An 11,066-nucleotide genomic window follows, 5' to 3' on the forward strand; every position below is an offset into this window, starting at 1 on the left:
GAGAACCTTGCTGCTCTCTCATGGTACTCCAGGGAGAAATGGCAGTGGGTATGAGGAAAATAAGGACAAGAGTCAAGAGCTGGGTCAGGTGGAGTTACTGCTTACCTGGTGGGCAAGAGAACTGACTTGAACAGTAGGGACATTCATCTTATACTCTTGCAAAGTTAGTATCAGGAGAGGAGATGTTGCCTAGCGACTAATTGTCTAGGTAGAATGCTTCTTTCAATACTGAGGTAGCTTGACTGCTTGAGGCACTCTGGCTCTGTCCCGCCCTCACATGTGCCACCCATATCCAGCTCCAGCGGTTTCCAACACTTGTAAGTGGTCGAACTGGTTGCAAAGGTAGCCCCTGCTGACAACAGGTCTTTTCCAAGGGACCCCAGGAGGGGTCCTGACTTTGATCACTGTGCTCTGATTTTCTTACCCTGACATCACTGGCTTTTACTCTGAAAAACACTACTTGCTATTGGACTGAAAAGCTAAGAATCCATGTGGTATTCATGTCATTTTAACTCTGACACATCTGTAGCTGAATTGATTACATGTCCCCAAAACTTAATAAATTATATTTCATTCTTTATGCTAAGATTGTTATTAAAGAATAACACCCTGCTCACCAAGTTGTGAAATATTTCAGACCATATTGAGAATTATTTTGTTTTTTTTCTTTTTGCCATGTCAAATGCCAAGTAAATTGTTTACTTCTCACTTGAATTTTTATTTAAAAAAATCCAAATTTCACAACCAGTTGTTCAGATTTCCCAGAGGTATCCAGTTTTCTCAAACTGGATTGCACTTAGAAACACTTGGTATATTTCTAAATTGAAAGAACTTATAATAAATCAGGATAGATTTAGAGTACACTGAAAAAAACATGCTACATCTACTTGTGTGAAATCCAATTCCTGAAGTGACAGGAAATTCCAGAATTTACTGTAATGAGGTTTTGTAATCAGATAAGAAAAAAGATGCCATGGGGGACAAAAGAGAAGAGGTCTTAACTATTGTCCACTTTTTTCCTCTTTAGATGTGTTTGCCTATGGCAAATCAGCATTGCTTTTGCTGATGCTGAGCAATTTTATTATCAGTTGGTAAATCTACTTCTACAGTGGCAATACTACCAAATTATATGCGAGGTACTGGAGAAAAGAATTAGGCGCTGGGTTAACTACTCAAGGGATTTGCAAAATCACCAGTGCTTGAACTACTCTGAACTAAACTTTAAGATTACAGTGTTAAGGGGAATGGGTGGGGAATTTCTACTTTCCAAGAGCAGCTTCCAACCTCACTTTAAGAGCATATGGAAATTTGAGAATACCCTTGATTTTGCAATATGACTATTGTCTTCGCTCAGTATTATGAAAAAGCGGAGGATATAATCAAAACAGTGCAAATTATTAGAGTAAATATTTAAATTATAACCTTGGCTCACATAGCAGTATCTCCTCAAACCTTTTATTTGGTGAAATTAAATCTTGAACACTATAATTCTGAATTCCCTGAATTTTAACGAGTTTCTTCAGAAGCCTTTGGGAGTAAGAAATGAAATTTTTAACAGGCTGAGTAACTTCCATCTGTCGCTTGGCACTGCTGTCCTTGGGATCCACAGGCCATCTGCTTGCCGCTGGGGGTCTTCTCCTCATGTCTTCCCATCCAGATTTATCTTAGCCTCCCTGCTGAAATGGATCCATTGAGAGCAATGCCCAGCTACTGCAGATAAAGGATGAGAATACCCATCAAGGATGAGGATGCAGGGGAGATGGTTGGTCCCTCACCCAAGCAAGGGAGCTGGTCCCTACGGTCTGGTCACTGCTTCCAGCCTAATGGTGCCACTCAGGAGAACCTGGCACAGCAAGGAGGAGGCCTTGATGACACTCATTTGGCTCTGGGAAGCTGGAGGTGTATATATTTCCTCCCAATTGTGCAACTGAGGCAAGCTGCTCTAGGTTGATTGCCTCTTTATCTCTTAGCCTTTCTCCCAGTAGTGAGGAAGAGAAGATATCAAGGCCAGAACCCTCTGACATGGGAATGCTGGTGTGGGCAAGACTGGCCACTCCCGAGAAAGGCAGGTACCCAGCAGCTCACCCTCTGGAATCTGGAAAACCAGCTCTGACCTTTGGGCCAGGGCCTCTAAGGATGCAGAGACACTGCAGGTTTGGGTAGGAACTAGCTGGTCTTTGTGTTGACTTTAAAATCCTCAAACAGTTGGGTGACAGACAGTTCAGCAGTTTCTTGCAAACCTAAGCATACCTTGGGCACACGGTCCAGCGATTGTGATCATGCTCCTTGGTATTGTCCTAAAGGATTTGGAAAACATACCTACAAAGAGACCTGTGTACCTATATTGATACCAGCTTGCTTTATGAATGTCAAATCTTGGAAGCAACCAATGTGCCCTTGAAGAGGTGACTGAATATAGAAACAGATGTGTCTGGAAAATAGAATACTATTCAGTGCCAAAAAGAAATCAAGCTGTGAAAACATGGATGAAGGAAGCTTCATGCATCTCAGTAGGTGAAGGAAGACAGTCAGAAAAGGTTACACAGGTACTAGTCCAGGGGGATGTTAAGTCTAGAGAGAGAGAAAAACCATGGAGACAGGAAAAATAAAATGATCACCAGGAGCTAGAGGGGTGGAGAGAAGCATGAGTAAGCAGAGCTCAGGGGACTTTTAGGGCAGTGACACTAAAAGCTTGGTACTATAATGGTGGAACGAGGTTATTATACATTTGTCTAAACCACTGGCCTATGCAATGCCAAGAGTGAAACCTAATGCAAAGTATGGCTCCTGGGTGACATTGACATGCTGGTAACACGTGCACCCGACGGTAAGCAGTGCACGCTCTGCTGAGGAGGATGGATGTGGAGATGGAGAAGCTTGTGCATCGGAGAGGAGCGGGAGGCATCTGGGAACTCCACGTGGTTGCTGCTCGATTTTATTATGAACCTAAAACTGCTCTGAAGATTGAAGTCTCTAAAAAGTTCTTAGTCTTTATGCAATGCCTGGGGAAAATCTCCCAAGATGGACTGTAGCCAGGGTTGAGGGGTTGGGTAGGTTCTGATGGCCCTAGGGATCCAGGGGAAATATGACCGCACAGGTGGATTGCTTTGGGTGTGGGACTCCTCGCCCTTTATCTTTTATCTGTGAAGGGAGTTGCCCAACCCTGACCAGAGATCCAGGGCCCCTTGTCTCAGTGGGGGACACTGGAATGGGAAGCATACACTCTTGGCTCAGTCAGAGAGATTTACAAGCAGAGAAAGGGACAGGGCATTTCTGAGATTTTAATTCATGGTTTGCCCTTGTTGCCATCTCTCTGACTCAAAGTGGGTAGTGAGATACTGTGGAGCTCCAGGTCCCTAGAGCTCTTGGAAGGGAGCACCAAGAAGGAGATGGAGTTAGGGTCTTATTCATTTTGTCAACTGTGATTACTTAACTAACCCTGCTATCACAGGACAAAATCACACCATGTTTGGTTTAGAGATCTTAACTGGCTTCCTTTTGTGATTCCAGAGCCAGGCAACACTCTTTCTATCGATATCACACATTCCAGTAAACTGAGCAGAAGGGGTTCCTCTCACAGATGGAAAAGGGCTGAAGAAATGGACACAAAGTTCAAAGAGCAAGTTGTCATTGCAAAGTGACTTTCCCTGTTTGGCAAAAATAGGGAGACAGAACATAGGACAATACTTGTGCCACCATTTTTATTAAGTTAAACAAATGCTATTATGATTCAATTTTATGCCCATAAAGATATGTTCAAGTCCTAGCACCCCTTCCCTTGTGGCTGTGAGTGTAATCTTGTTTCAGTTGAGGGTTTTGGTAGATATAATCCAGTTAAAATGGAGTAATTTTAGGATGAGTTCTCATCCAAAATGACTGGTATCTGTAAAACAGGTAAATAACACGTGAGACAGAGCCATCCTGAGGGGAAAGCAGGTGGTGACAGAGGATGAAGTTGGAGTGATGCAGCTGCAAGTTACAGACCACTAAAGACATCTAGACACCATCAAAAGCTAGAAGAGACAAAGAAAAAGTTGACTCAGAGTTTCAAAGGGATCATGGCCCTCTTGACATCTTCAGTGTAGAATTTAAACTTTGTCTTAGGTACTTTTCTCATTGCTGAGACAAAATGCCCGATGCCCAAAGTTAAGGGAGGAAGGGTTTATTTACCTCTCAATTTGTAGAGATTTTAGTCCATCATGGGCCGGCTCCAAGGCAGGGTGGCACAGCAGACAGGCATTTCAGAGGAGAAGCAGTTAATGGCAAACAGAAGACAGCAAAGCAACAAGGGATGGACACAGCTGTTGCTATCCTTTATATCTTATTCAGGCTACCAGGATTAGGGTGATGTCAAACCAATCAGTGGACTGATTTAGTGATTATCCACCTTTAATCTAGCATCTTAATCCTAGCTTTGCACCACGAATCAGTCACAAACTCTGGATTCAGCCACCTCTGAGAAAACCCCACCTATGACTGCATGAGGCTTTGAGGGGGCACCTAGACACAGCTGCAACAAATCTCTAGAACTGGGAGACCATACATTTCTATTGCTTTAGTCCACTGGGTTCACTGTCTGTTGTTTTGACCCCCTAAGAAATGGGCACAAATTCTCAGCTTCCTATGACAATGTGAACCCCTGCTCAATACTGAACTCTACAGATTCTCCTATTCATGATGATTGATAATATTTCCGCTTGCATAATTTTGGTACATGTTCTTTTCTGGATGTTCATGTAGACCATCTTTTCTCTTGAGTGCTTCACTTTTCCTGGAAAGTTCACTTCTAGAAGTTTCTACCCTTGCATCCATGTAGACAGTTTGCTGTTGACACCCATCACCCCCGACTTGCTCTACTGATCTTTTGTGTTGAAATCACTGTCTCCTGGGTTTTTGTTCTCCCTATGTTTTTGTTTTACTCCCTCATTTTGACGGTATACATCTTCTAGTAATTTCCTTGTCAGGAGTGCCGTGTCCAGCATGGGTATTACTGATGGGAGGGCTGTGGGTCTCTGTTTCTTTGTACCTGTCCTGTTTTCATTCTTTTACTTCTATCATTTTCTCACTATTCCTGCCATAATGAAGCTTTATGATGCCGAGTTTTGCTGTGTGTTTTCTCTTTCTGCTTTCATGAGCCAGGTACTTCAAGGGTCCTTGATGCCAGCCTGTCCTTTGATTCCGGGTGCCACTGGTTTCTCAAGCTGCTGATGTCCACGCGGGGAGAAGGGTTATCTGCTGACTCCCCAGCACCTACTACAGAATCTTCTGAACACAGCCTCCAGGTGAGTCACTGAATGAAAGAGGGAATCAAGGAAGGAAGGCCAACAGTGGCTTTGAACTAGTCCTTCAGGTAGCTCTAAATATTTTACTGCTAAGAATTCTTAATAAATTCTGAGACTGGAAAAAGGGAACTGGCCAGCATATGTATGGAAACAGTGGAAGAAGTGTGAGCAAAAGTCAATTAAACTACAAATAATTTCATTCCAACAGAGAAATTTAAGCCAGTTATGGTGGTACACACCTGTAATTGCAACATTCTGGGAAGCTGAGGCAGGAGGACCCCAAGTTAGTCTAGCCTGGCCTGGGTCACCTAGTAAGACTTTATCTCAAAATGAGAAATAAACAAGGATCGATGATGTAGCTCATGATGAAGGCTCTGAGTTCTATCCCTGTATGAACAAGAGTGAGAGTGAGAGTGAGAGAGATTTAGTTCCAGTGGAAGAAATGAGGGCTACTTATTGATTATCTTCTGTTAAAATGGGGTTCATAATTCTTTGTAACAGTGCTGAAACTGGAACTTAGAATAGTTAAATAATAACTAGGAAATGGCAGACCTGAAATTTGAGTCCAACCATTTGTGTTGCTTTATTTAATAAATATTGATTCAGGCTCGATTTAGGACCACTCAGTGAGCCTAGACTGTTTTAGCTTCCAAACTGCTGTCTTTTCCTGTATTCCTATTGCCTGCGAACAATAGGGTATTTTATGGCTTAGTTACCTAAAATAACACAGCCCAACATTCCCATAAGGAAGCAAAACTAAAATTTAATATTGTATTTATTGCAAAAGTTAGGACCAATCATAGACCTGAACTGCAGCGGTAGAGGGAGAAATTGAAAAGGCTGCAAGAGAAACCTGGCCATTGTAATGAAAGTCACTCCCAGTGCTTGTTGTATTCCTCAGTCCCTTCTGTGCTGATTAGGTTTAATTGTCCTAGCTTGATTTACTTGGGAGCCACCCAGGGGCTTCGTAAACTCACTTGTGGATGTGTCTGGGTGGGTCGTGGAAGCATGGCCTTTGGTACCTTCCTGGTCTCTCACCTTTTCCTCACTGGTACTGTGTCCCTGCTCTGCTTCTCAGCCACCAGGAACTGAGTACCTGCACTTCACCATGCCCTTCACCATGATTTTCCTGCTTTGGAACCAGCTGACCATGGATTCATAGCCCTGGAACCATGAACCAAATTAAAACTCTCCTCCTTTTATTTATTCTTTAATTTTATTTTAAAGAGAAAGACTATAACAAAACAACAACCAAGACAAAACAAAACAATACAAAAACAATAAAAAAGATAGAATTTCAAATTAAGATGATAGGAAGTTAACCATGGTTATTATATTACATACTGTTGTCTACAATGAAGTTAATCAGATTACCAGATGTAGGAATGCAAGACTGATCAAACAATTAAAGAGAATAAAAAATAATGAAAAACATTAGAAATGATACAGAGCCTCACTAAACAAGATGGTAGGAGTTCAACAGTGGTTATTACATTGTATGTTGTCTTCAAAGTAGTTGTTCAGATTACCAGTATAAGCATGCAAAATTGGTCAAAAAAATTTTAAGCCTTAACAGTCCTCCTTTTAGGTGTTGGTGGTGTTGGGTATTGTGTGTCAGCAATGGGAAAGCTGAGGAATACACCTCCAATCCATCCATCCTTCTCTCTGTATGCAACAATCCATTCAGCAGTGTCTGGGGCATAGCAAAGATGTTAAGAAGCACTTCAGAAATGAAAATCAATGAGTGGTTCAACTCCATGTTCCTCGGGTTTATTTGCACACAAAGATTCACCTCTTTTACAGATTCACAACTTGTACTGCACAGTAACTTGCATGTGCAGGACACTAAAGGGTTACTTGATGTGGTTATAGTAAGCGAGTGAGGGCAAAAACTATGCTTGTTGAGCTTAGCACACTGCCTTGTGCATAGTCAGTGCTCAGCAACCAGGTGATGGGTGGATGAATGGATAGATGGATAGATGGATAGATGGGTGGATGGATGGATGGATGGATGGATGAATGGTTGAATGGGTGGATGAAGAGATGGATAGATGGTACAATTGTGAGTACCTTGTCAAGGCTAAGAGACACAAAGGAAAGGCAGACTCCCAAAGGACACTTTACCATTTGTTGTTGCTTCTTTGTTTAGTAGAAGCCATCACAGACAGCATCAAATGACACCAACACTGCCACTGATTAATTTTCCTGAGCATTAGTACTCATGGACAATGAGATTGAATACTCCTTTGTGTGGCAACTTTTCTTTCAGACCTCAAAGAAGATTTTAGTTACCAAAGTAAATAAGAGTTTCTCTTTGGCTACCAAAAGATATTATGGGTTATCTGATTCTGAAAACACTGCTTCTAAAAGTAGCTATCCCAAATGGATCCCATTTGGAAGGTGATTTGTTTATCTGGTACATGGATCAGTGGCAGGCAGCAAAGCCCATATAAAAGAAGATGAAGATCCCTTATCTAGATGGAATTTAATTAAAAATAAACAAGAAGATAGCTACTATTTTAGGAGAGCATAGCTTCTGACTTCAATTTAATTTCCTTTAAAGAAAAGACAATATAAAGCCCTTTCAGATTCCAGCATATTAAGGCATATTCTACATCACATTATTATTCCCAAGGGCACGCCCTCTCCCCTGACCCTCAATTCTTTTTTGTCAAGTAGTTTTCCTCCACACATGAGTTCCATTAGATGATTCAGTTACGTTCTGCCTGGTATCTCTATCTAGTTAATTTTGACAACACCAAACGCTGGAACTCTAAACCAACAGTTCCAAAAATAGTTTCTTTCAAAACAAAGATGCAATCACAAATGGGTTGGATTGAAATGTTCTCTGGATAACATCTTATGAGGTTCCTTTAAAAGAGAGAAGTGTAATGAGCCAAGTCACCCTACCAGAGGTCTCCAGAAGTTAAACCACAAAAATGCATTCATCTCTTTAGCTGCACTTAGCATAAATTCTGAGCGTAGAGACTGCTCTTGGGTCTGGCTTTATTGTGCATCTTGCTTATCTCAGTAACACTGGCCTTGAAAGGCAGACTCCCAAAGGACACTTTACCATTTCATGTCACTGTAAGAGTGATAAATAACAGCGTCCTCTGAGATGAACCTTTCAATTAGAGGAGGCTGTGCATGGACTTGAGAAAAGATTTGGCTTCTTTGTGGTCATTTTAATAAAGGCATCCTGAGGTTCTTTCTTTTCATTCCCCCCAGCAATGGCAGTAGCCATTTATAATCCATGGAGCTTTTGCAGTGTGACAGAGATCATGTCATAAGTCTGGTGTGCAGTGTACCTTTCATCTTGATTATAGCCCTATGAGATATACACTATTATTTTTACTGTTTAAAAAATATAAACATGGTGGTTTGGAGAGGTTACTGCTCAAAGTCATGAGGTTTGGGTAAAGGGTGGTAGTGATAACATTACATAGCATAGGTGATAAAAATTACATAGCATCAAATAAAAGAGGGCATTTGGCACCAGAAATTGTGTCTCTCACACCATACCCAATGCTGCTTCGTACCACCCCTCTGCATGACAGTTCTAACACCGCCAGCATCTGAGGAAATTCTTTTTTCTCCTTTCTTCTCACTTCTCTTTATTTTGATGCGCACTCTCCACCACCCACACCTCCCTCATCACTGAATGAATCCTAAAAGGCAAGAGGTTTCTCAATATCAAACCAGACAAATGCCACAAATTTGAAGTCACTTTTGGAAAGTTTCCACTAAAAACCCTCATATACAAAAGCACCTGTGTTACATGCAGAATTACTACGACTCTTATTTACTTGCTAAAATTCAACTAGGTTTCTTTTTAGTAACTAGCATATGAGAAAATAGTTTAAATTATATCTTATTTAATTTTGTTTTTCTCTTGCATTTTCTAGAAATACAAGGATGATGATGATGATAATAACAACAATAACAGTAATAATGCTGTTTGATTTTCCAGTGAAGAAATACGTGACAGCAGAGGAAGAAAGCCAGAAAAATACATTGGAATCACTGTGTACAGATGTATGTAGCTCCATGGTTAGGCTTAATATTTGCTGATTAGGAAGGCATTTCACAGAAAATGTGGATAACTGACCTGTTTAATGCATGGTTAGTGATAGTATCTACCTTTCTAACATGAAATTCCTTTACCTTTTAACCATGTAAGCCATTACCGAGAAATTAAGTGGGCTCACTTTATTTATGCCATAGAGACATTCTTGAGAAAGGCAACGGGAAGACCCTTGCCAATTAAGAAATGTGTGGGTAGAATTTTCCTATTAGAAGAGTTTAAAGAGAAAATGATGTGTTTATAGCAGTATTTTATGCTGAAAATATTTTTATAAGATCCCTCTCATAAACTGAGCGTGAGAGGACTGCTGGGTGTTCGTCCACGCGGAGTAGCTGGTCTGTCCAGAGTCCCAGTGGAGGGCTCCGGGCTATGCGTGAGCTCCAGGCAGTGCACGGCAGGCAGGGGAGTGGTGTGGGGCTGAGCGTCTGGCTTCTGGGTCCTTCCTGCACCAGGTTCTGCTGTCTTTCCTGTGCTGCTGGCTCAAGGCTGCAACCCTGCAGCCTGGCATCATGCAGAAGCCACACAGTTGAGGAGCTGATGTCCTTGAAGAGCTGTATGGAAGAAAATCCACCAGCCCAGCAGACTCACCCAAGCAAGAAGTAAACTCCACTATGTGTATGGGCCCAGCAACCCTGGAACTGCATCTACCTTGGCAGATAAAGTTGAATTCATAATTTTGTAGTCATCAGGCTTCAAAATTACAGCCATTTTTGACCTAAGATTTGCAAAAAAGCTCTTCTGGGTAATATTCATCACATTGTTTCTTTTCTTTATATTCCTACTGTTACCCTCAAATTTAGGACTTTACTTCTCATGTTTGAAGAACTAAAGGACACGACTGTCCAAGTCCTTTCTTCCTATTCCACTTGTCTAATCCACCCCATCTGCACTGGATGAGCACATTAAAAATTTCATTCTATCCTTTCCTGTTGAGAATCAAAATCCTCAAAGGCTTCCTAATGTTAAAGGGATACAACTTGAAAATTCTCGGCAGAAAATACACTTCCTGGAGTCAACCCACCATTGCGAGCACTTGCCATCGTTTCCCAGCAGAATCCCCCGACAGGGCCACTATTTTGCACACGTGATTTTTTTCTCATAAGTGCCTACTGGTTCACACATGTCAGTCCAGCCAGAATATTACTTTCCCCTTCTTACTTCTGAAAATCCTACCTTTCCCTCATCAAAGCAGAGTGAGCCGTCTGCTCCAGACTCCCTTGCAGTTGGCTCTGGTCTGCATAATCTCAAGCTGTCTTCTCCAAGAACACGTTAAGCCCATCTTCCTGGAGAGCTATCTGTTTCTACTCTAACCTCCTGTGAGACTGATTACTTATACTGTTCACTGTATGTCTAGAAAGCTCTCCGTTGATCCCAAGATCTAGCTTTCTTGACAGAAAGAAAGACAGCTGGGGCTGATGCTAGAACCCCTCCTAAAAGTTGGATGCAGGATGGGATATGCCTCCAGGAAGTGGCTATGCCTGTGAACTGAAAGCATAGTTACCGAGAGCTTGTCCCTGAAGTGCATGAGCCTTACTGTTAGAGAAGGAGAGCCCAACCTCAAAGACTGTAGGGGACCACGACTTGTAAATTGACAGCATCTATTTGAGGCCCTCCTTGCCCTGCCTTATAGGTTTTTTTTTTTCTTTTTTTTTGTCTTTTTGAGACAGGGTCTCACTATGCAGTTCAGGCTGGTCTTGAGC

General features: G+C 41.8%; 1 long non-coding RNA gene across 1 annotated transcript; it reads left to right on the top strand.

The window, feature by feature from the left end:
• Positions 1–237: 237 nt before the first annotated feature.
• LOC102027563 lies at positions 238–10,073 on the top strand. Its single transcript, XR_264598.2, has 4 exons — positions 238–317; positions 5,140–5,282; positions 9,188–9,317; positions 9,819–10,073. It is a non-coding gene; the product is annotated as an uncharacterized LOC102027563 (long non-coding RNA).
• Positions 10,074–11,066: the final 993 nt, after the last annotated feature.

This window comes from Chinchilla lanigera, unplaced genomic scaffold (genome assembly GCF_000276665.1).
Source record: "Chinchilla lanigera isolate Chin_1 unplaced genomic scaffold, ChiLan1.0 scaffold00119, whole genome shotgun sequence".
Classification (NCBI taxonomy): domain Eukaryota; kingdom Metazoa; phylum Chordata; class Mammalia; order Rodentia; family Chinchillidae; genus Chinchilla; species Chinchilla lanigera.